At 37.8% G+C, this 25,689-nt stretch overlaps 1 protein-coding gene and 1 pseudogene across 5 annotated transcripts in view; both read left to right on the forward strand.

Moving 5' to 3' along the window:
• LOC129769306 (RNA-binding protein Musashi homolog Rbp6) overlaps nt 1-25,689 on the forward strand; it is a 1,713,766-nt gene that overhangs the window by 59,615 nt on the left and 1,628,462 nt on the right. The window lies entirely within an intron of this gene.
• On the forward strand, nt 18,097-18,165 carry LOC129772344 (U4 spliceosomal RNA; annotated as a pseudogene).

A 25,689-nucleotide genomic window follows, 5' to 3' on the forward strand; every position in this document is an offset into this window, starting at 1 on the left:
TTTCGCGCGTAATAGCTGTATTAGTATGTTTGAGGAATTTACAATAATTATATTGTTGGCATTATGTTGATGTCGAAAACACATGTATTTAAAGGCTTATGCTTCAGAACGTAACATAATTTGTTTGATTGTAGTGTAAATATTTTTATCACCGTATTTGCCGTATTTGTTATCAAAAAAACACCATTTGTGGTAATTTTTAGCATAATTTTGTATTCTAAAGAAAGGTGCATCTGACAGTCATCGTTTGAAATTTGTTTTATCGTTAAGCGTGTTTGGCTCGTGGTTTAAATGACTCAGAAACTGATTAAGATTATTAAGAACATGAAAAGCCAGTAAAACACAATATCACAGTCTCACAAATGTAAGCGTCTGAAACTATTATTGGTGAGTGGTACTGACTTATTAGTTACAGTCAACAGATCTCTTTGCTGGGAGTAACACGGAGAGTGTATTTACACGTACAACCTTTGACACGTACGTATTTGCAAAGAGTCTCTTATTTTGCTCTCCTATCTTGTTCTTATATTGCTGTCACATATATATTGACGTAGGATTACGTCTTTCATTTCTATACTGGGGTGTACGTTCAAAGTTTCGAAAACGAGAGCGTTAAGCCGGACCAATAAGATTTTGAGCGTTAATTCCTCCTGACCAACTGAACGAAAAGGTATGTAAACCACTTAATTCGAAAGATAAAATGTTTACGCGTTATATACTCGTTATTTATTGATCCAAAAACATGTTTCATAGGCTTGAAAATTACTTTGAAATCACACAAATCTGCATATAAGCTGGCGCCCGTTTCGAAATCCATTTAATTGTAATCGCGATATGACATAAGGACGTTCGCTTACACGCTCACACGTCTATGCATTATGCTCCTCTCTTCCAATCACATTTCTTTTCAGCCGCCGGATCCAACTGAAATCAATATTAGTCTTGTTCTAAGGCATCCAGAGCAGTAGCTTTTTCGGTGAAATAATGTTCGTTGGCAGACGAAAAATCAAGTCGTATTGGTTCTACTGCTCAATCTATCATAGAAGGAATTAAATCATTAAGAATTATGAATACGAGTCATGAAGAATATTAATATTTCATTTCGTTTCATTTTTATGTTGCGATGTAATGCAGATCTCAATAAGTCTTCGCATAATCGCTGCCTCCTCCTTGTTGGCGAATTGGCACCAACGCGCCGCTACTGTAGTCCACTTTTAGCCAGCACACAGCAACCCAGCTCCGACCATCATGGTTCCTATGGTTTCAACACGGTTTCCATGTACAACAAACAACACCGCGAAAAAAACACTGAATAGTAATCCTTGAGAAAAAATGGGTGGGTTATATCTATGATATAACCGCAAGGTTGACGTGGGACTACCTCAGCTTAGCAATCACTTGTTTGTATTGATTAAATTCTTGATTGAATGAAACAATTTCCGAATTCAATTGAATTCAATTTATTTGCTTTGTGAGTAAAAAGATTAAACATGTAAGGTCAATTCATGCATTGTGATAGATTATGTTCTTCGTTACAAGTAAATTAAATGGCCTTCCTTTTACGGACGAAATATGTGAACGGAAAAATAATTAAACGATTATTTTATTTTACATTTGCCTCTGAAGTTTGCATCTCTCAAGTGTATGCACTTCTCGAACCGCGAGTTTCCTTGAAACCTGAAAGTTCATTCGCCTCTAGTGTCTGTACCATTTTTCCAGGTTCCTAAGTTTAGAAGACCGTGTTAGGTAAACACATAGGCAAGCGAGTACAAAAGTACTCGCAGTTTGCATTTATTTGCAAAGCCGATTTCCCCAGAAACCATGAATTTGAAGTCTGTGTTAGGCAAACACAATTCAGTCGAAACAAAAATACCCCCCGATCTGCATGAATTTGTAATGCCAATTTCCCCAGACATCATGATTTCGAAGTTCATTTCAGTCGCAACAAAAATACCCCCGACTTGCATGTATCTGCAATGCCAATTTCCTCACGCTCCATGGATTTGAAGGCTGTGTCAGGGAAACGCATTTCAGTCGGAACAAAAATGCCCCGGACTTGCATGAATTTGCAATCTCAATTTCCCGACGCTCCATGGATTTGAAGTCTATGTTAGGGAAACACATTTCAGTAGGAACAAAAATACCCCCAACTTGCATGAATTTGCAATGCCGATTTCCTCCAGGCACCTTGGTTTTGAAATCTATGTTAGGGAACATATTTTGGTGGGAACAAAAACTCCCCCTGCTTTCATGTGTTTGCGATGCCGATTTCTCCAACGCTGCTTGGTTTTGAAGTCTGTGTTAGGGAACACATTTCGATAAGAACGAAAACCCCCTACTTTCGTGTATTTGCAATGTCGATTTCCCCAAGGTTGCTTAGTTTTGATGGCTGTGTTGGGGAAACCGTAAATCGGACCAATCGAAACGAGGCAGTTAGAGCGTTTAGGTAACGCTTAACATTTTACAGTTATTATATTGCTTATCTAATAAAAAATAACTTTTTGTTAATTTCAATAGACGCGTAAAAATATTCCCTATCAATTGATGTAAACATCTTTCCGATCCAGTAAGAAATGTTCGAGTTATAAGCATTCGGAATCTTTCATTTTTTCCTGCAAGTTCTGTGTTTAGGTTTTCATTTTACCTCCCCTTATATTCCGGTTAGACGTAGTCCCACGTCAAAATAGAATAGTTCATAGAAAAAGGCACAAGCAAGAGCAATTGCACCTCGCCAGTTGAGGTTGAAATTAAAATTAAAATTATTGAATTGTATCAAATACTATGAAAATTTGTTTGGAGCCTACGTTATATGAATTAAAGTATGGTAAATTAATATTTATTACAATTTCTACAATAAATTTAAATCTAAGACTTACCACTAATGTTAACCTAACTTTACCTAAATAGCTACAAGAAACGCTGGTACATTGAACAATTGAACTACAAGAAGCTCTTAATATGATTGATAGTCAGGATTAGGTAGCACACAGGGAAGGACTAAACGTAAGTTTATTAAAAATGTAATTAGCTTCATGAAGGTTTGCTGCTTTATTATTATTTTGGAAATTTCTGATCCGTAATCGATCTCCAACACTCCTAATTAATGAACGATCACTGTATGGGTAACACTTTCCTCGTTGATTTGATTAAACCTTGCATGAAGTTTGAGTGATACATGTCATCTTGTATATGATTACTTTAACATCTCGCCTATTTGTTAGATAGAACGAATTGTTGCACGCAGTGTTGTGTTACATACAACATTCATGAGAACGAAGTTGGAAGAAAGAATGCATAATACATGCTTTACCTTCGCATCCGCTCGTTAAAAATACCCCTTTTATTTGTTAAATTGCTCTCTTGTTTTATTATTTCCACTGTTGATGTTTTAGGCGAAAAAAATTGTGGATAAATTGGGCGTCTAATGGTATATATTATAACATACATCGTAAGAATGATTCTGCGTGATATCCATTTGAAAACTCTTAATAAACGTTACATTTTTCGTAGAGTGACCCCCCTATATAGAAATCAAAGACGTAGTCAAATAAAATCTATATTTATACTAATTCACTCACACACTAACAAGAAAAACTTTCAGCGATCCTTCAAAATATTCATTTCTTTGAGAATTAAGGGACGAATGACCTTCGGCGAAAAAAATTTTGGATAAATTTGGCGTCTAATGGTATACATTATAACGTACATCGTAAGAATGATTCTGCGTGATATCCATTTGAAAACTCTTAATAAACGTTACATTTTTCGCGCTCTGTCACTATTTATGGACATGTGACATGTACGCGATTCAAATTCGGCTCTGTTACAGCTAAAATGTTAATGAGCCTAAAAAAACAAATGGGATATAAAAATACGTGATTTATGAGGGTGTCGAAAAACGTACTAACAATTCAGTTTGAGTGTAAACTTATCTAGAAAGAGTGAACTGGGATGTTCTACCTCATCCTCCATATTCTCTAGACACGACTCTTATTAGCATTCGTTCCGGTTCGTGGTGTCGATCCGTTTTGCAGAGCGGTGATGGGATTATGAAGGAATCAAACATTGTCTTGACAACTGAATTTCCGTCAAACGAACCAATCTTCTGCATAGAATCGTATTGCTTGAAAAATGGGTCAAGATTGTGGTTTCCGATGGAGCATACTTCAAATAAAGTAGTGATAGGCTCTCTGTTCCAAAAGAATGCAATTTGCATAAAAATCCGTAAATTCGTACTTGTACACCTAATATATTTCAAATCTTCAGGAAGTCAGATATTCATTCGAAGAAGAATTCATTGAGTTTTGTATTTCTCTCTTTCTATTTTCTATGTTTCAAACGAATGCCATTTGCATAAAAATCCTTAAATTCGTACTTGTACACAAAATATATTTCAATTCTTCAGGAAGTCAGATATTCAATCGAAGAAGAATTCATTGAGTTTTGTATTTTTGTAAAAACTATTATTTCTGTAAAAAATTCTGCTAACGAATAAGTAGATTCGGCATCTCAGATTGACCATTATTTAACCATGTTCCGCTTCTTATAATCAGCAACTCATTTCTATTATTTCTTAATTTCAACGGGTAATCAGTATCGTTGTGTTGTTTTGACGTAGGACTACGTCTAACCGGAGTATATGGGGGTAAAATGAAAACCTAAACACAGAACATGCAGGAAAAAATTAAAGATTCCGAATGCTTATAACTCGAACATTTCTTGCTGGATCGGAAAGATGTTTGCATCAATTGATAGGGAATATTTCTACGTTTCTATCAATTAAAAGAATGTTATTTTTCATTAGATAATCAATTGAATAACTGTAAAATGTTAAGCGTTATCTAAATGCCCTAACTGCCTCATTTTGATTGGCCCGATCTACGGTTTCCCTAACACAGCCATCAAAACCAAGTAGCCTTGGGGAAATCGGCATTGTAAATACATGAAAGTATGGTGACTTTTGTTCTCACCGAAATGAGTTCCCTAACACAGACTTCAAAACCAAACAGCGTTGGAGAGATCGGCATTGCAAATACATGAAAGTCGGGGGTATTTTTGTTTCGACTGAAATGTGTTTCCCTAACAAAGACTTGAAATACATGGAGCTTAAGGAAATTGACATTGCAAATACATGCAAATCGGGGGCATTTTTGTTCCGACTGAAATGTATTTCCCCAACACAGAACCAAGGTGTTTGAGGAAATTGGCATTGCAAATTCGTGCAAGTTGGGGGCCTTTTAATTCCGACTGAAATGTGTTTGCCTAACACAGACTTCAAAACCAAGATGTCTGGGGTAATCGGCTCAGGAAATAAATGCAAACTGCGGGTACTTTTGCACTCGCTTGCCTTTGTGCAAGTGCCTGAAGTTCATCAAATCAAGCAAATTCGCGATTCGAGAAATACGTACACTTGAGAGATGTAAACTTCAGAAGGAAACGTAAAATAATCGTTTGATAATTCTTCCGTTCACATATTTTTTTCCTAGGCATCATACCAAACGTAAAAAAGACTGTCATTAAATTTACTTGTAACGAAGAACATAACCTATCACAATGCATGAATTGACCTTATATGGAATTATACAATATTTTTACTCACAAAGCATATATTGATTTCAATTGAATTCGGGAATTGTTTCATTCTATTAAAAATTCAATCAATACAAACGAATGATTGCTACACTAAGGTAGTCCCACGTCAACCTTGCGGTTATGTCATAGATATAACCCACCAATTTTTTCTTTTATTCTTCCTGTAAGAAGACAATTCTCCAAATTGTTGTAATCGTCCGGAACCAGAGAACTGAGCAAACAATCCACTTCCTAATTGACTGCCGCACGCTCATTGGTATTCCACGCATGGCACATCAATCGACTATCACAACATCAGCAGTATTGGCAGCCCCCTTTCGACTAGCGCAGCATCATTTCGTCCTTCTTTTACTTTCCGGCGAATTGTTTTCCGCATGTTATCCTACCCGCTCCCAGCCTTCAGCCACCAACCAGAGAGGATCATCGAGAGGTTTTAAAAGTGAACCCGAAGCCCCACGACACAAAAGTGACTCTGCAGGTGGCGATGATTGGGCACAGCACAAATCCATCCATTCTCACTCACACATACCGCACACCACAAAACCGCACAAATTCGAAGAACCAATTGAGACAAACAACTCATCGCTGTGAAGCACAACATAGCGGTGACAATGAAGCGTGCATAAATCGAGAGAGAAAAAAAACTGCACGCTATGCAGCATATCTGTCACACACCCTGCCGTGGCACAATGCTCCTGTGCAAACCAACCATCCGTCACACTGGATGCTGTTGGCGCGCTAGAGAGACACTGCTCTGCCATCGAAGATTGAAAATTGCTGACAATTGCCTGCGTCGCCAATTGCCGCGACCCCGACGACGAGCGGACGGACGGAAGCAATAAGCAATTCAGCGCGGGACCATAAGCCGATGATTCGCGATTTATGCGCACTCCAAGATGACACACAGGTAGACAAACCGTGGGTCGACTGCGATTGTGGGCAATTGCGAATCCACCGTCGGCTGCGGTTTGCGTGTACAATATAAATTATTATCATTGGAGAAAATTGATAGTACGCGACCGTTCCGATGCGGTGCGCGATCATGTTAAATTAGTTGCGAGTTGCCAATTTAGCGCTCTGTCAACGAGGCGGCGTTGGAAGTCACGACGAAGCGTACATTGATTGTCTGGTGGAGTCTACACAGCCGCAAGTAGGAGAATGGGACCCACTTCTCCAGTCACCCCATTCGAAACCACTTTGGTTGGTTTCAAGTACTTAATAACTCACGCACCACACACCAGGGAAAAAGAAACACAACGACGAGAACGATTTAATGAATCCACAGATAATTCTCGTTCATTCTCATCTTCCTAGAATTTCCACACAGTGGAACGACGTCGATGGATGTATGTATGTCTTCTTCCCCTTGATGGGAGCCGACAAAAACAGATGTCACGCACGTCAAACATCAAACGAGTCGTCCCGGAAGACACTTTTTGGTCATGAAGTGAAATGAAGATCGGCTAATTAATAAGTGAGTGCCGCAGAAGAGCTGACGTTGATGCTGAAGTGTCACATCAGAGTTGAATGCGTCATAAATCTTGGGATAGTTTCCAAAATAATAAGAACACCGTGGAACGAAAAAGATTCAGTGTGATTTTTGATGCCCGAACGTGTTCCATTCGCACTTCATCGTCATAGTTCGTTGTAGACATTGAAGACATTGTATCAACCAGGGCCCGAAATCTTCGAAGGTGAAAAATGTAGACCGACTCCACTCTCAGTAGCTTCGTTTCGACTAGAACTGTTCCGGCAGTCGCCGTCAATAAAAAGTGAATTGACTAGCGTTGAGAGCGAGGATGACTGATGTACTAGTCCAGTCAGTGGTTATGACTGACGCGACTAATGAATACAAATCTGCCTCTTCATTCAACTGACTTCAATCCAAACTTCTACCCTCCTAAAGGGTGTGTCACATCAAGGCGGAAAAAACGCTGTAGAAATTCGCTCAGTAGACCGATCCTTTTGAAAATTTTAGACAGTAAAATAAAAACTATTAAACAACTTTTGGCATTTTCCATTTTTCATACATCGAGCCCAAGCCCGTATGCTCGTACCTTCCTTTTTACCCCGTCCATAAGGTTCTGTACAACGTCAGGTTGTAGTTTTTTTTGAACAGAAATCCATTTTCTCTTGAAGTCCGCCTCCGATTTGACAACTTTTGGGTTCTTCCGGAGGGCCTGCTTCATAATCGCCCAATATTTCTCTATTGGGCGAAGCTCCGGCGCGTTGGGCGGGTTCATTTCCTTTGGCACGAAGGTGACCCCGTTGGCTTCGTACCACTCCAACACGTCCTTTGAATAGTGGCACGAAGCGAGATCCGGCCAGAAGATGGTCGGGCCCTCGTGCTGCTTCAATAGTGGTAGTAAGCGCTTCTGTAGGCACTCCTTAAGGTAAACCTGCCCGTTTACCGTGCCGGTTATCACGAAGGGGGGCTCCGCTTTCCGCAAGAGCAGATCGCTTGCCACACCATGTACTTTTTGGCAAACTTGGATAGTTTCTGCTTGCGAATCTCCTCCGGAACGCTGAATTTGTCCTCTGCGGAGAAGAACAACAGCCCCGGCAGCTGACGAAAGTCCGCTTTGACGTAGGTTTCGTCGTCCATTACCAGGCAATGCGGCTTCGTCAGCATTTCGGTGTACAGCTTCCGGGCTCGCGTCTTCCCCACCATGTTTTGCCTTTCGTCGCGGTTAGGAGCCTTCTGGACCTTGTATGTACGCAGGCCCTCCCGCTGCTTGGTCCGCTGGACGAATGAACTTGACAAATTCAGCTTATTGGCGACATCCTGGACCGAACTTCTCGGATCACGTCTAAACTGCTTAACTACGCGCTTGTGATCTTTTTCACTGACGGAGCATCCATTTTTGCCGTTCTTCACCTTCCGGTCGATGGTTAGGTTCTCGAAGTATCGTTTTAGTACTCTGCTGACCGTGGATTGGACGATTCCCAGCATCTTACCGATGTCCCGATGTGACAACTCCGGATTCTCGAAATGAGTGCACAGGATTAATTCACGACGCTCTTTTTCGTTCGACGTCATTTTTCCAAATTTACGAAAAATTTACAGTGAAGCATGGCCAACGTGATCTATACACTCTTATCTGATTTTAAAGCGAAAGCTGAAGATATAATTCCTAAAAATTAAATTTCTACAGCGTTTTTTCCGTGATGCAATTTGATGTGACACACCCTTTAGGAACAAAATTCTTACCCGCGTACGCAATATTAGTTTTACGTCCATATAAGAGGAAGGAAAACTTGATTTCTGATGCAAAAAAGTAGTTACCCCAATAATGGACGGTTCATTGTCCACCCATCGTGAACTCAAACCAACGAACTTAGACAGTTATCAGGTATGCTATAAGGGATGATACTATCAACCGTTATTGATTCAACATATTACGGACCGCTCACGAGTTTTCTCGTGTTTCGCGTTCCGTCTATTACGGATGGATCACTAAATAACCCATGGTTTCTACACTTGATGGTTGAATCCTTGGTCTGCCAAGAATCTAACAAGGACTACTGATGGCTCGCCCTCGTCTCATCCAAACCAAAGGAAACGATCTCATTCGTGGAGTCCGAACAAATGAAGCGTACAAGTTTGCCCCAAAACGTGCGATCATTAATGTGTTAATTGATCCGAATTATAATAAAATCTAGAACAAAGGATTGTATGTTGTGTCCCTGCACTCAAAAAATCTCTTGAGAAATGTTCTATAAGGCCTCTGATATCTGAGTTATCTTATCTGATTAGAGCCTTGTTTTCTTATGTTTTTGCCGTCAAAATCTGGGACTAAAACTAAACCAAACAAAGTGTAGAGATATGTAGGGGAAAATCGGGAAAGACGGACACCCTTGTATAATTGATAAATTACATATTTATTTTAAATTTTAATGATGTACAAACTTGCAATACAGTGTATCAATACCTCTGGCACTTACTGTGTACACTTAGCTGGCTTTCTGTTAAAATTGTAAATCAAAACAAAAATATAATCTACAAACAGCAGCTCGATGTAAATTTTTGCCTGCAGAAAATAGGGTTTCTCATTGTTATCGAGTAATTTTGACGTAGGATTACGTCTTTCGGGAACATATTGGGGTACAAATTGAAAATCGAAAATCGATTACATCGTGAAAATTGTCCAATTTCAAACGCTTATTGCTCAGTCATTTCATGATGGATTGATGACATTTTTGCGTCAATCGATTTCGGCATTCCATAACAATTTTTTATATTGAATAAAATAATATATGTCATGAAACTAACTATCGAACAATTGAAAAATCCCAACCTCTATCCTAACGGAAATATCCACTTGTAATTGGTTGAAATTGACGACACATGCGGCGGTTCCCTAACAGAGACATCAAAACCAAGCTGCCTGGGGGAAATCGACATTGAAAATACATGCAATTAGGGGTAGCTTTTGTTCCCACCGAAATATGTTCCCTAACAGAGACATCAAAACCAAGGTGCCCGAGGGAAATCAGCATCGCAATATATGCAAGTCGGGGACATTTTTATATGAAACGATTTATTTCAATTTTTCGTAAATAAAAACCAAAGTTTGTTTCCGCTCGAGACGGGTCGTTCGATTTAAGCTGTCCGTTTTGTTGTGTTCATTTTCACCCAAGGAAAGTTCATGCGGCGAGAAAAAAATGGAAAAGTGAAGAAGTATTCGAAAAAGTGATTTCCCATATGTTCTACATATAGTATTAGGTGTTGTTAGTCCAATTAAAATTCGCATTGGGTTGAATAAACACTCAGAAAGTAAAAATTATAAAACAAAATTAATATTTCCATTTCAGATATGTTTTCTTTATATTAAAGTAACATGTTTTTACTGATGAGAAAAATTGATAATTGTGTTCGGTATTGGTAATTATATTATATTACATTGGTGAGCCTTTTTTTCTTTATTTCATCCATACATAACACAGGAGGCATCTCGTACATGGTCACAGAGGGCGGTTTTCATCATATCTCATTCCACTTCGGCTTCTTCTATCTGATACGCACCACCCAACGACTGTTTACCATCCTTCTGTCATCATCACTAAACACTGGTGGAGTGAACAAACAATACCCAACAACCAAACAAAATTGCCCTTTTCAGGGTCACCAAATCATTAACAATGAGTATAACGGTGTAATTCTTCTAACATATCCAAAATCATCAGATAGCCCAACGGAATCCTACGTCAACTTTGCGATCGTGTCTCGGACACAACCCTCCTGTGACTTTTTTGGGGTATTTTTCGTTACGTGAATGTTTTATCATCACTTCTCTTCCAGTGTATCGAAGCGGTGAAGTTTTCTCATTTTTACTCCAGAAATATTGATGAAAATAAAATACTTATTAAGTCGGGTAAGACGGACACTCCACCGACAAAAGACAAACATTTTGTTTTGAAAATAATTTGATTATCTCTTCATTATTTTATTAACAGACTGACTACGTTTGCAAGTGAAACCATATATCAGGGAAGAATCAGCAGTGAGGTTTTTAAAACGTAATCCGAATTTGTCATTCCGAATGCCGAAAGCTATTTTAGACATGAACAAAATTGTAATGGGTTGTATCTCGGTCACGACTGCATTTTTGACGTAGAACTACGCAATTATATTATGCAATCCACTAGTTTACCACTTCGAATATTATTTTAGAACGCATCGAAATTTTTAAAATAACTTTTTAGTATTTTTTTTATTGTTACTACTTCAGTAGTAAAAATTTTCATTTGAAATTCGAACAATTTCAAACTGGTAGGCCTGGCCTGGTGAACTGGTAGAGAAAAATATGGATATCGCTAGCAGACTGTAGATTTACATATTAGAAGTTTGTATAATTTTGAACGGTTGCCATGTAAGATCAATTCAATTTTACGTAGTTCTCGAAACTTCATTCACCTCTAGTATTTGAAATGACATGCATTTGCAAAGCGGATATCCACAGGTACATCGATTTTGAAGTCTGTGTTGGGGAAACCGTAAATCGGGCCAATCAAAACTTGGCAGTTAGGGCGTTTAGATAACGCTTGACATTTTACAGTTGTTCAATTGTTCGTCTCATGAAAAATAACATTTTAGTATTTGTGATAGACGCGTAGAAATATCTCCTATCAATTGTTGCAAACATCTTTCGGATCTATAAGGAAACGTTCGAGTTATAAGCATTCGAAATACGGATAGGCTTAGCACACAAATCGGCAGAACAAATGTATGGGAAAAAGGAAATTCGTCAAGTTTTCATGGATTTAAACCGTTTAAAGATAAGCGAATTGTACTGTATAGCATATCAGACAAATCTAAGAGAATTTCCGATTCGATTGGTATGCAAATCATGAGAATTCGTTCACAGTGAAAATAGTTATTAACGTTAACTTTATTTCATAAAAACGTGACCTGTTTTCTGAAAGACGTAGTTCTACGTAAAAAGGCCATTTTGGCATTTTTGAGGCATATTTGAAGACCTCCAAAACTTATCGAGTACATAAACTTGAATTTTCAGTTAGTGTCCATCTTTTCCACCCCAGATGTTCTTTCCCGCCAAGTGTCCATCTTTCCCGACTCAATCTAATTATTTCAAAGATGCCGGACAAATTCATTTTGCAAAATTTCTGCCTCAAAGACAAATTTTATAATTAAAAGAGACATAGGCTATCAATTTGTGGTGAGATAGCTATATTTTTTTTTGTGAAATTCACGAAAAAATCAACTTTTAGTTAGGGTGTCCGTCTTTACCACCCTTCCCCTATTATGTGTGTGTGTGTCGCCGCTCCTCGTTGCTTCTCACCAATTTTCCAACGACTTGCTTATGGTGAGAGATCCTCTTTTTTTGGTGACCCTCTGTCAGTTATACGATAAAAGCGCTAGACAAGTTAGAAAGTTTGTAGATTTCAAATTTCTAAAAAAATTAAGTGACTGTGATTGAATTTTTTTTTTAAAACTCTGCACGGTTCACAAGGTCAGTTGACGCATAACTTAGAATTGTAATCGCATTTTTTACTATTCAATTTTGTTGGCAGTGAATACTCAAATTACCAATAAAAAGGACAAAAGAGCGATTGTGAAACATCAAAGGGATAGTAAACGTAAAGAATTCAATTTAATTAGAAAAAACCATTTATTGTATTGGCCCCTTTTTCGGCAGGATTTTTTTAATTGTAATAAAGAATATATTTTTAATCAATTGGAAAACATATTTTCTTCGTTGCAATCGCAACAGTGTGGTTTAATTCAGTAAACACAGTGTCGCTCCCAGCTCCCAAAGATTCTTCTCGTACGAAAAGAAAATAGTCAGAAATTGGACTGGTGACTACCATATTTTGTGAAACATCCGAACAAAAACCATATAAATTTTTATTTTCTTATTTTGTAACTGTCAGTCCCAATCAGTCAGCGCTTTCCTACCAAAAACGTTGGCCCCTATGAACTGACGCGGGGCTTAACGTGTTGAACTAAGATTCTCGAAGAACTCGAAAAACAGTTGAAAATGCGTTAAGAATTAGTTTTTTAATTAATTATTGTAAAGTACGCCCCCTTCCAATAGATATGCTCTCACTGGAAGCGTATAATTTGTTATATGAAAACAAGAAAATTTATATTATGTTACTCATTAAATTTTTTTTTCGTACCCGTTCTAAATCTGCTTTGGATCATATACTATTTGTACAATTCCCTGCTCGGATCAACGGTTTGGAGAAAGTGGAACAGTGACAAAAGGAAAACCGAGCCAATGAAACAGATTGCCCGTTCATTAGTAAAAAAAAATATAGGAGGTTGTGTCCAAGATACGATCGCATTGTTGACGTAGAACTACACTGTTATTTCATATAAGTCGCTTGTTTCTACCTTCGGATATTATTCTATAATGCTGTGAAATTTTAGAAACTTGCAAATATCAAATATCATGCTACCATGTTATTTAGTATTGCCTCAAAGGAATCGCACCTCTAGGCATCGTTCGTACAACGTAAACCAAACGCCAAACAAGCGTTCGCCATAGCATGCATGCAGAGCCATACATTGGTGGCTTGAAACTACTAGGAATATAAACACTTCTCATCATTTTGCGCTATTCTCAAAAGAAACGCGTCTGTTAATATTACTGCATTACTTGCATTACTTTCTCATACTCGAGAGAAGCGCAGCTGTCACCTCTAGTGGAGGAAGTTTTGTTACTGGCAAGTGAAACCTAATCACATACAAAATTCCAGAACGACATTTACTTTCTTGGTGGCTAAACAAGCGAAATAAACTCTTTTTGTTAATAACAACCTCGAAAACAGTTGAAATGCTTCATTATGATCAATATTAGCGCAAATCCAATCCTAGTTGAAGGCAGTTTGCGACTGGTACGCGAACCCAAATAACTTATAACATTCCAGTAAGACATTCAAGATGCTTGGTATTCCCCAGATAATTTTTTGGCGCACAACCTTAATGCTTAACGCTTGACGTGCCGAAATCACCAACTCCGCTGTTATTCGATGCGGTGTGACACTCGCGAAGGCTCGGTTCAGTGTGAGCGTTTTTCACTGCACCAACATCGCGTGCATCATTAGATGACGCTTGCCTCGAAATTTTATTGCCCCTGGCAATGCGTTCGTTTTTTGCAGGGCTCGATCCTGCCTTCCTCTTCTTCTTGCTCATCACACTACGCGAAGCGTCCAATTTATGACGCGGAAAGAAAAACACAATACGAATAACGCGAAAAACGAACAGAAAAACCAAACGACGATATCCAAGTTGGATTACCACTGGTGGGGTCCAATCTTAGATCGAAGCGCAGCGAAAGCAATGTGAACTGGATTGCTCAACAGTCCGATACCGAATGAAAGTTTGCTTCAGCGAGATCCACTGTTTATACTCTAGGCAAGTGTTCGCCTTCATTCTTCTACTTTTCCTTTGTTCACGGAGACTTTAAATCCTACGATTTCCCCTCCGTTGGTCGTCGATAAGTTGCTCGTTATTGACCGCTCTGTTCGGGAAAGCACACAAATGAACAGAACAAATGTATGGGAAAATGGAAACGCTTAAAGTTTTCATGAAATTTAACAATTTACAAACCAGGGGATTCTAATGTATAACATATTAAACAAATCTTACGGTATTTCCGATTCGTTTAGTATGTAAATCGCCAAAATCCGTTCGCGGCAAAAATAGTTATTAACGTTAACTTTATTTCATAAAAACGTGACCTGTTTTCTGATTTGGCACCCTTAATGAAAGACGTAGTTCTACGTCAAAAGCTAAAGGTGTACAGTAATAATTAACCGAGAACCGTGACACAGATCATTGTCAGCTAATTTCCGCGGGTGGCCTAAGTCGCAGAAAATTATTCAAATCAGGATCGATTACAGTCGATTCCGGTATCATCCTGTGTCCCTAAAACAAAACCGCTTGCTATATATATATGCTCCACTTGCCAGTTTCGAGTCCGTATTTTCCGCCCAGCGCCATAGTTAACAGTCAGTCATTACCGTACTGCTGGTAAAGCTGGTCAGCTCCGAACATTCGTTCGTATTGAGATTTTCGCAGCCGAGTGGAGTCATTCCATACAGATAACAATCAAAATCAGAGCCACCGTTTCGTCCCCCCGCTTCGCCTCGCATGCCGGACGATGAACCGTAATTCCCAGGTCATATTCTTGGCCGCCGCCGCACTCTCTGCTGCAAATGACTACTAATATTCCTCTAAAATTCAAATTTAATGGGAAACAGCTCCATCCTGGCTTGTGCCCTTGCTTCCCAAATGCATCGAACGGGTTGTTACTCCCCATATTGGGTCCTAACTTTTTGGCATCGAATCCCCGTTTTGGAACCCCCGGATGGTCCATAGACTCGATAGAACAAAAATCTGGTATCCACCACCGGACCCCGGTATTCTGTTTATGCCGCTCGGAAGGCCGAAGGATGGAGTGTTAGAGGTGGGGGAATTATAATTTTGACTGCAATGCAGGTGAAGGCGAAAGCGGCTCAGGAATTGCCGGTAGACAACCGAAATCGCACCACTTGCGGCCCAAATCGGTACTGTTCGTTCGTTACCTGACGGTGCTGCTGCGTTGCGAGAGTACACACTCCTTTCAATTGAATTGGATTAATTTCTAATTTATAATAGCTGATTCGGTTTTGATCGCCCCGGAAGAGATTGCAGTTGGGTTGGGTGGCTATATTGCGTATCTAGCCGGGGGAGAGAACGGCCAAAAGCAGTCCGGGCAGTTTCGGACAGTGGTAGTTTGGGTTATAATGGGAAGGATTTTGCATTTGTAGTTCTGGGAAGAAGGTCATATCATTTAATTTGGGCACAAGATGCAGTATTAGTATGGAACGAAATGAATTTATTATGTGGAGCTTTACTCGTTTTTGATGCCCGAAATGTTTATGGGGAATCGAATGGGAACACGTATGAAGACCCACCGATGTTAAAAAATGAATGAGATTTAGAAGACAATTTTTGCTTTCAGTCAAAAATATTTTCTAAGTATTGGATGACATTTATGCTTCCATTCAAATGACGAACAGTTGGTTTCGAATATATGAAAAAAAAAGAAACAGAATGTTATCAAATTGGAAACGTCTTTAATATTTTCATTGAAGAGTTTGATTTTGCTTTGAAAAAATAATAATTGTGGTTCAATTTCGATGTTCATACTCGAGATATATGTGACGGTTTACTGTTCAACTGATAAATTTGAAAAATAAGGAAATTGTATGTAATGTAATTATATTTTTAAGAGTTCTTCTATAAGCTAGATTTGATTGAAGTTTTGCAACCAATTGACGGATTATGTCACATCCAATATATTATCATACAAAATCAAACAAAATTCAATGCTTATCAGTAGTTCACATAAAAAAATCATAATTGTTTATTTTGAAATGAAATTAAACAAAACACATCAAATGCAGTCATCACATCTAAATTTAGATAAGAAAAAAAAAATTTAGATAAGACCCTCGCGGCTCACCTGCATAGGCTTTGCCATCCCTCCGTTTGATCATGGACCACCGGTTGGGAATCATATCCGAACTATTGTGGAATAAAGTTGATTTCTTGCGTTCAGTTTTTAGTTGAACCGAGCCTTCACAGTTTTAAAAAGAAATTTTTAAAAACATTTGGTGAATGTATTTTCCCCCACGCTAACACGACAGGTAATAATTCTAGTGTATCGCTGCTATCGCTGGTACATCATTTGTATTCTGTTTAATAGATCATTGTTATTCAATGAGTGTCAAATATTGTATTAAATACGCATTAAAATAGGATAAGGAATTCTCAATTATTTCTTTTTCATTTGGTTAAAATAAAAATAAAAAACGCACTGTACTCTTTAATGATATCTTTTTTTTATTCTTTTCAAGTTTCACTCATGGAATACTGGAAAAAAATCTACCTCAAGAAACTAAAATTAGTTTGCATTAAAAAAATTGTGATAAAAAATGCCCACTTCGTTTTGACTCCAGAAAAAATGAAATTTAGAGGGGGTACTTCTCTGAAAGGTCGAAAAATAAAGAATTTTCGTGACATTTTTCGGATGTTGGAATAAAAGTAGGGCGTTGGAACATTTTGGTGGTTGTTTAAAAACATATTTAAAGATGTATTTTTGACGTAGGATTACGTCTTTCATTTCTATACTGGGGTGTAATTTCAAAGTTTCGAAAACGAAAGCGTTACGCCCGAGAACGAGATTTTGAGCGTTGATAGCTCCTAAACAACTGAACGAAATGATATGATAAACCCTTCATTCGAAAGATAAAATGTCTACGCGTTATATGCTTGTTACTTTTTGATCCAAAAACTTGTTTCAATAGCCCTAAAATTGCTTTCAAAACAGGCTATTGAAATCACACCAATCGGTATAAAAGCGAGTGCCGCTCGGAAATCCACTCAGTTACGATTGCGCAACGTTTCAGGTACGATCGCTGGAATGGATGGATGTTTCCCTAACACAGACTTCAAAACCATGGAGCCTGTGGAAATCGGCATAGAAATTTAGATGCAAGCAGTGGGAACTTTCGTACTCGTTTGCGTTTTTGCAAATTGGAATGTTTCCCTAACACAGACTTCAAAACCATGAAGCCTGGGGAAAGATGCAAACTATGAGTACTTTTGTACTCGCTTGCATTTTTGCAAACCGGAATGTGTTTTCCCAATACAGATTCCGAAACCAAGAAGTTGGGAGAATCGGCATTGCAGATACATTCAAGTCGGCAATACTTTTATACCCCCAAACATACACTCCAGAATTCGTTTTGCTATCACGGTCTACAAAAGCGGGTACAAATGCATCGCTTTGGCTCGATTATTCAAGACTGCATTGACTTCTACGCAAACCGTTTGATGATTAGGCAAAATGTTGATAACTATTTGCTGTGATAACTACTACCATAATGCATGAATTGACTTGAATTGAGATTTGTTTGCAATTGAATTCGTAAATAGTTCCATTCGTTCACTATTTTAATCAATAATTTAATCAACACACAAAAGATAGCACTGCGCAGTGGCGATATCGTACCCAATGAGGATCATCCGAGGTGGGATTATTGCTAATTGAAGAAACACAATTGATTATTAAGCCAACGGCAGTCCTACGTCAACCTTGCAGTTATATCATAGGCCATCATAACCCATCCATAGTTTTTGTTTCTTGGATTCCAGCTCATGCCGTTGGTAGCTGGGTGTGAGGATGTTCTCTCTAAAACAGTTCGTTGCAGGTGCTACCTTCTTTCTCAGAATATAGTGGACCGATTTGACTGGAATTTTTGTTCAGCATGTAAAATTGGATCATCTAAATTGTTTCGTAGCGGTTTTCAAAAATTGAATAAATTGCCCAATTAGCTGTTTTTTGAAAATGTCATTAAAAACTGAGATAACAAAAAACGGCTACGTAACAATTTAGATAATTTATTTTTTATGTTCAAATCAGTCTAGCAAAATTGCTTCATCACACTCTAAGAAAAACATACCGTCAGCAAACAGGTCCTGACGGTTCAAAGAGGATACATAATTTATGAAAATGCCTTTCTTTTACTTAAGGAGGGATTTTTCGATCTACTCGGGAAGGTAAAAAAATAATGGATTTCAGTTGTTTTTTTCGGATGTTGGAATAAAAGTTTGGTGTTGGAACATCCAGTATCTTGAGGTGCTGTGGATCCTACTTTTCCCAGGCACGCTCCGGGGTTTTAGAACACTTATTTTTCTTAGTGACACTAGTTTTTTCAACCCTGGCATCGATTTCTTTAAGGTCCGTCAGGATTAGCGAAGCTTCCAGATTCTCCCGTTGATATAAGAATCTGCCGTCATTATCACGTTGATTTTCACTCCATCCCACGAATAAAAACTGCAGACGATCATGTTTCCTCATCAGTGCTTCGACATAGAATCGATTATTGCAACTCCAAAAGGTCCAAATTGATTATAAGTTTCAGGACCCGATTGTGACTCACATGAGTCTTTTTGACGTAGGATTATGTCTTTGGGGAAAATATTGGGGTACAAATTGAAAATCGAAAATCGGGCGCATTGTGAAAAACGCTTATGGCTCAGTCATTTCATGATGGGTTGATGAGATTTTTGTATCAATCGATTTGGGCACTACATAACAATTTTTTTTAATTATTTTTTTTTTAAATAATATATGAGGGGCTCAGAAGTAAAGGAGTGTAAGTGATTTGATCGATTTCTCTTCATCAACTTTTTATTTAGTTAATAACTCAACTGCAAAAACGTTTCAATTTGAGTTTGCTATAGAATCCGAGAGATGAGATTCTGACCTACTTTCCACATTGTCAAATACAGTGAATGTGTTTGCAGCTAAGTTATGACCAAAAGAGAAAGTCGATGTAGAGAAATTGATTATGTCACTTACACCCCTTTCATTTTGTGCCCCTTATATATCATGAAACTAACTAGCGAACAATTGAAAATTCATATTATTATCCAAACGGAACTCTCTGCTTCTGATTGGTCGAAATTGATGAAAGGAAACAATTATTGCTCAATTATTTCCTCATGGATTTATGAGATTTTCGTATCAACTGATTTGAGCACTCCATAACGATTCATTACAATGAATATAATGATATATTATATCAAAACTAATTATCAATCAATCGAAAAATCTGCAAACGGAAATTCCGTGTTCTGATTGGTCGATTCACAAAAGCAATATATTCTCTCACATTCAGGGCATCTGCACTCTGTAGATATTAGATAATGGGACTGAAGTGAAATAAATGCAAAAAGCAAGTTCGATGTTTGATTTTCTGATGATGTATGTCGCGTATGACGAATTTCACGCCAACTCGACTGTCCGTTGGCAGCATCATCTCAGATTGAAACAATTTCTAATAAGTCACCCATCACAATTCTAATAAGTCACCCATACATCGAAAGATGAAAACTTTTACAGGGAAAAAATGTTTCTAACAACAACTTCTTCATGTTTTTTTAGAAAAAATTACAACTAATCATTATTTTGTTTAAAATCAAGCTATCGATATAGTGTATTCGACAAAGTAATATGAGCTTTTGTAGATGACATTAACTTTCTATGTTTTATAGTTTCTGCAATATATGACATTTTTATATGGAGACTCCTGAAAAAAATATGTTTTACTCGTAACATTTTTGTGTGTAAACTAGTGCCGAAAATATTCACGTTTACAGCATTCAAATACGGCGAATTTCAGCCTGCCTTGTATTGACAACCTGCTGCTCAAGCGAGAGTCGATAAATATGGAACAACACTATCAATGAACACCAGTGTAATGAACATAAACATCAGCTTGCCATGAAGTTCATTTTTCATTTGCATATTCATTTTCGCCATGATATTCCTAACGTCGAAATTGAATATCATTGCGTGTTAGTGAAAATCAAAGCATAAAATTCAACGTCAACTAATTGAGAGTGAAATCGATTGATGGTAAAGGATAGCCATTTATTATACAAAATTCTTGTTTTTGGTGACTTCGGCAATGGAATGTATGGTATAACTCTAACTATATTTTATAAATCGATTGGCCAGAAATGGGATACACTCCAATTATATGGGCAATGGGTGACAATAACATACGAGCGAAAAACGAACATAATCTTGTTTTGATTTCCGGTTCAATGATACTGGCTATAAATGACCAGAAATCATATAATACCCCTACGATATGAGTATTGGATGGAAGGGCTTAAACAGCGGAAGTCGAATATCGTATTCCGATGCCATTTTGGGAAAAGAGATAGTGGCTTCCGGTTCATTGAAATCCGCCCTAGAAGACCCAAAATGGAGTTGATGAAGTGGAGTTATATAAAGAAAGTGTTAGAAACTAAGATCGTGTTAGAGCGAAATGGCGATCATAGAAAGCGGACAGGACACGGAAACGAACCTTTCACGCTAAAGATCGCGAGTTCAATTCTCACTCCCGACATTCTTCCAAAAATGGAAGTGACAAGCCGGTCAAAAAGTGTTGGAAGTCATTATAATACAATATAAAAAAGAAAAAGTAACGGAAACGGAAACGGAACGCTCAACGCCGTTCAACGCTAAACTTCGCTCAACCGCTCAACACCGCACACCGGTCAACGCTCAACGAAAGCTAATGTTGCCTTCTCCGGATTCCTGGTCCTTCCTTTGTTTCTAAATATGGAAATCAAACACGTTTTCAATAGAAATTCACTGTAAGCGATGAAGATCAACTTAACGTTCGTGATAATCACCTGAAATTATTGACAGTAATGGAAGTGCCTGAATGCAGGCTTTTCGAAATTCGTTCAATATACCAGGCAAAGTTCACGCGTCTCGACTCTTGTGTTATACTCATTATGACAGATATGGCGTTGAGTTTCAACAGAAGAGAATTCATCCGACACTGGGAAATGGCTAATGTCTTCATTCGTGAACAGATTTTGATAATTTGTGGCACTGGTGTAAACTCTCGCGTTTTATATGTTCTTGACAGATACATGTCAAATGGAAAAAAAGTTTGTCGAACATGTAAATCGCGACAATTTATACATAAAAATGTTACGAGTTAAACATTAATAATAATTCTTCAAAGAAAGCAGGAATATTCCTACATATAATTCTCTAACCAACATTTTGTAGATCTTATTGTTTGATATTTTTTTATGAAAATTCTAACAATTTCCTACATTTCATCCTTTGACCAGAATTTCATATATATTATAGTTTCTCAGTTAGCAAACTGACCCTGACCCTGAAAACTTCGTCTCACCCAAAATGGTTTCAAATATTCACGTTTCCTTACTAAGCGAACGTCCATGGGTTCAATCGCAGAACTGTTCATTGATTAGTTTTGACCCTTCACAAATTCCTTTTACTATAAATTTCCTAGCACTTCTGCCAGAACTCGGCATTATGATATAAAATTATTTTCAGACCCAATTCTCGTTCAAGATTTTGCAAATAACATGCGTCTACCTTATATGGAATACATTTTTTTCTATATTATAGTGACTTTCAAAACTTTTGGCTAATTCGTCACTTTAACTTCCATTTTTGGAAGAATGTCGGGAGTGAGAATTGAACCCGTGACCTTGAGCGTGAGACTACGCCAGATCGGCTGTGTTTGACACCGAAAATATAATAAAATGATGACATCTGAAATCGGACGACTTCTTCCTCGAGTTTTATCCTTACCCCTTTGCTTGATTAGTTCTCACGTGATGCAAAAATTTGTGTTTCATTTGTATGACAGCCCCCCTTAGAGAGGAACGAGGGATATCAAACTATCATGGAAACCTTCCCCGGTCCCAAAAACCCCTACATACAAATTTTCACGCTGTTCGGTTCAGTAGTTTCCAAGTCCATAAGAATCAGACAGAAAGACAAAAAGACAGAAAGACAGACATCACTCCATTTTCATATATATAGAATACTTCAAAATTAATATCGATCATTTTTAGCAGCACGAACAAAATTAAAGTATTGCCAGATACCTACAGAAGTTTTTGGTTAAGTAAATATTGAAATAATACTCCAAGTGCAACGAAAGAAAAATATTTTTGGTGGGTGGAATGAAAGAAAAAATTAATTTAAAAATGAATTTTTCATCAAATAGACTATTTTACTGAAAAAACTGCATAATTCTACACAGTAGATCCCAAATAGAAAATTTTTAAGGAAAAACTTATCAACTTGTTGCATTTTCGACGAATTTAAACCGAATTTTCTGCCGGCGTTCTAACATCGCGGGTTTTCTGCATAAAAATTACTCCCAATTGATTATCGTACCTTAAAGCAGCCCCTAAAAAAATTGGAGTATTCCTAGATACCATTAGAAGTCTTTGGTTAAGCAAAATATTGAATTAAGTACTGCGAAACAAATTTTTTTTTGGTGCCAAAATAGTTGCCAGGGCCTTATAAAGGGTTAATGGTGTATTCTAGTCCAGAGATTTGAAAAAAACCACAAATCCTTTTCTTCGTATTTCCGAAGAATACACATTCAGGAATATATCCTAGAAAGGATTTTTCAATAATTCCATTATCTAGCGAATTATAGCTTTTTTAGTGAGACGCTATCTAATTTAATACGATCTTGACACAAAACTACAAACGTGTTGATGGACTCGGTATTCGGAACTGTTTTCGATAAATCACAAAAAAACTCAATTTTACAAAGGAATATTTAAACAAACACTACATTTGCTGTGGACAACAAAGTTTCGACTAACTAATTTTACACTAACTTTAATTTTACACTGGTGTACACGATATCTCAAGTTGTACTGAACCGATTTATTCCATTTCCATTTATTCCGTTGTCATTAAAAACGTGTAAAAAAGCAATTTATTTTCTCAAACGCCCGCTAAGCCTGTTGTTTTGTCTAATTTTTTTTACTTGTCTGTAGTGCATACGGTAGCGGTATCTTTATTGATTCACAATCTGTTCGTTTAAGAAGGGCAGGAATCATTCACGCAACGACACATCTTTTTTTTTTGAATACCCTTTCTTCACCTGCCTGTAGGACTACGTCTTTCATTTCAATAATGGGGTGTAAATTCAAAGTTTCGAAAACGAAGGCGTTACGCCGGAGAACGAGATTTTGAGCGTTAATAGCATGATAAACACTTCATTCGAAAGATAAAATGTCTACGCGTCATATACTTGTTACTTTTTGATCCAAAAACTTGTTTCCTCCAAAAATCGACAGATGTCGATGTGTTTCCTTAAAACTGCCTTCAAAAGAGGCTATTGAAATCACCAATCGGTATATAAGCGAGCGCCGCTCGGAAATCCACTCTTACAATAGGAATATGAAACAATTGGAGCTTTATTGAAAGTTTTATTAATTCTCGGCACCACGGCGGAAGAATACCACATCTCCCCCCATTTCACGTACGACATCGTGAAGAGAGCGCGAGACTTGTCGCATTAGGTTAGTTTCCCGTATGTGTGAATGCCGGAGTTTTTACTTCAATTTTTGAATTTGTAATAACACGTGACTTTTCCGCTATCAACAAGGAAACATTCCACTCGGGAGAAGTATCAACAGGGGATTCTTTTGACAGAAGCGGTCAAAGTTGCATGAAATCTTGCATTTTTTTATATACCATTATTTTATGAAGAGAGACGTGATTTTCAGTGCTAGAATATATTAAATTGTATTTATAATAAAAAAGGAAGTAATAAGCGCTGTAAAATCTTGCCGATTACTGCGTTTTCCATGATTTTTCTCGGTGGGGCGTTTTACCGACATGTTTGGTGGTTATCGAACTAGCATTAACCACTGGCGGGTATCGAGCATCGAGAAGAATCCGGAAAGATGTTATCGTTGCTGAAAAATAATCTGCCAGTTATCCTTGGAATTGGAAATTACATTCAAGCGAAAGAGTTTATTTTTATGTTTTCTATCCATATAACAATGCGACCAAATACATTTTGTTTTGTGATTTTTCAATCAAGTGTAATTATGAAGAAAGCTTCTGGAGATTATTCTTCCCCATCAGTAGAATATTTTGGTACCCAATATTGGATGCATAAAACCTTGTGCCTCCAACGTGACGCTCTCGTTTTCGAATTCCCCCAAATAACCATTTATTTATTCATTTAGAATGAATTCAGGTTCAACTTCAAACAAATGATCACTAAATCAACGATAGTCCTACGTCAACCTTGCGGTTGTACCACAGATATAACCCTCTCCCTGTTTTTTTTCCGTTTGGTTCTTGTTGTATTGATAGGAGATTCAGAAATGGATAATGAAATAATAGATGGAAAACATTTTCATCGTTTTATTTGTTCAGAGCTCGAAAAATCTCTGTGCCTCTACACTAGAATACCTCATTTTGTACAAAGTATTGCCCATCGCTAGCAATGTATTTTTCCCATGGATGGAATAACTAGATGTGACACCGTCTCTAGCAATTTGGTTCGCCTGAAAAAACATCAACATTTACAATTCTCAGTGCTGTTTGTGTTAGCGTTTTGTTAGTAAAACATTATTAGTTCTGATCAGTAGCTTCCTATCCTGGCTCAGCTTCATTCGAAAGCTTGTTGCAAACACTCACACGTCTCACCAACATCAAACGCACTACAAGGACACGCTTCTTCCTCACTTCGAGGGACTCTCACTGGCAATTGAACTCAATAAATTACCAAACAATTGAAGCCGCTTACCATTGTATACTTTGCTCATAAAGCTTATCTGACAGTGAAAAAGGGATGTTTCCGAAATGTAATCTCGCATTAAGTATCTGCAACGATTCCCTCGTCACGGCACAATCGGCAAAACCCGCTGAAACCCTAAGCAAAGCAGCGTACAATAATGTCGAAGAGGAGGGGGGGAGTCTGTGGAGGTTGAAAAGCAAAAGCATAATAAATGCTAACGATGCGATAATGTATACTTTTGTGTATACCTCTCCGCTCGAGCTCCACTCGCTGACAAAGTGGGTTAGTGGGTGGTGGGGGTGCCACCGTTTCGTTTTTCGCCGAATCCCGTCGGCAGATTTTATCTAGTGGCAATTTTCACGAAAATGTTATTAAATTTCTCCGCGCGAAATGAGCTTTATTGAAAGTTTTATTAATTCTCGGCAACACGGCGGAAGAATACCACATCTCCCC

This window comes from Toxorhynchites rutilus, chromosome 2, assembly GCF_029784135.1.
Source record: "Toxorhynchites rutilus septentrionalis strain SRP chromosome 2, ASM2978413v1, whole genome shotgun sequence".
Lineage (NCBI taxonomy): Eukaryota > Metazoa > Arthropoda > Insecta > Diptera > Culicidae > Toxorhynchites > Toxorhynchites rutilus.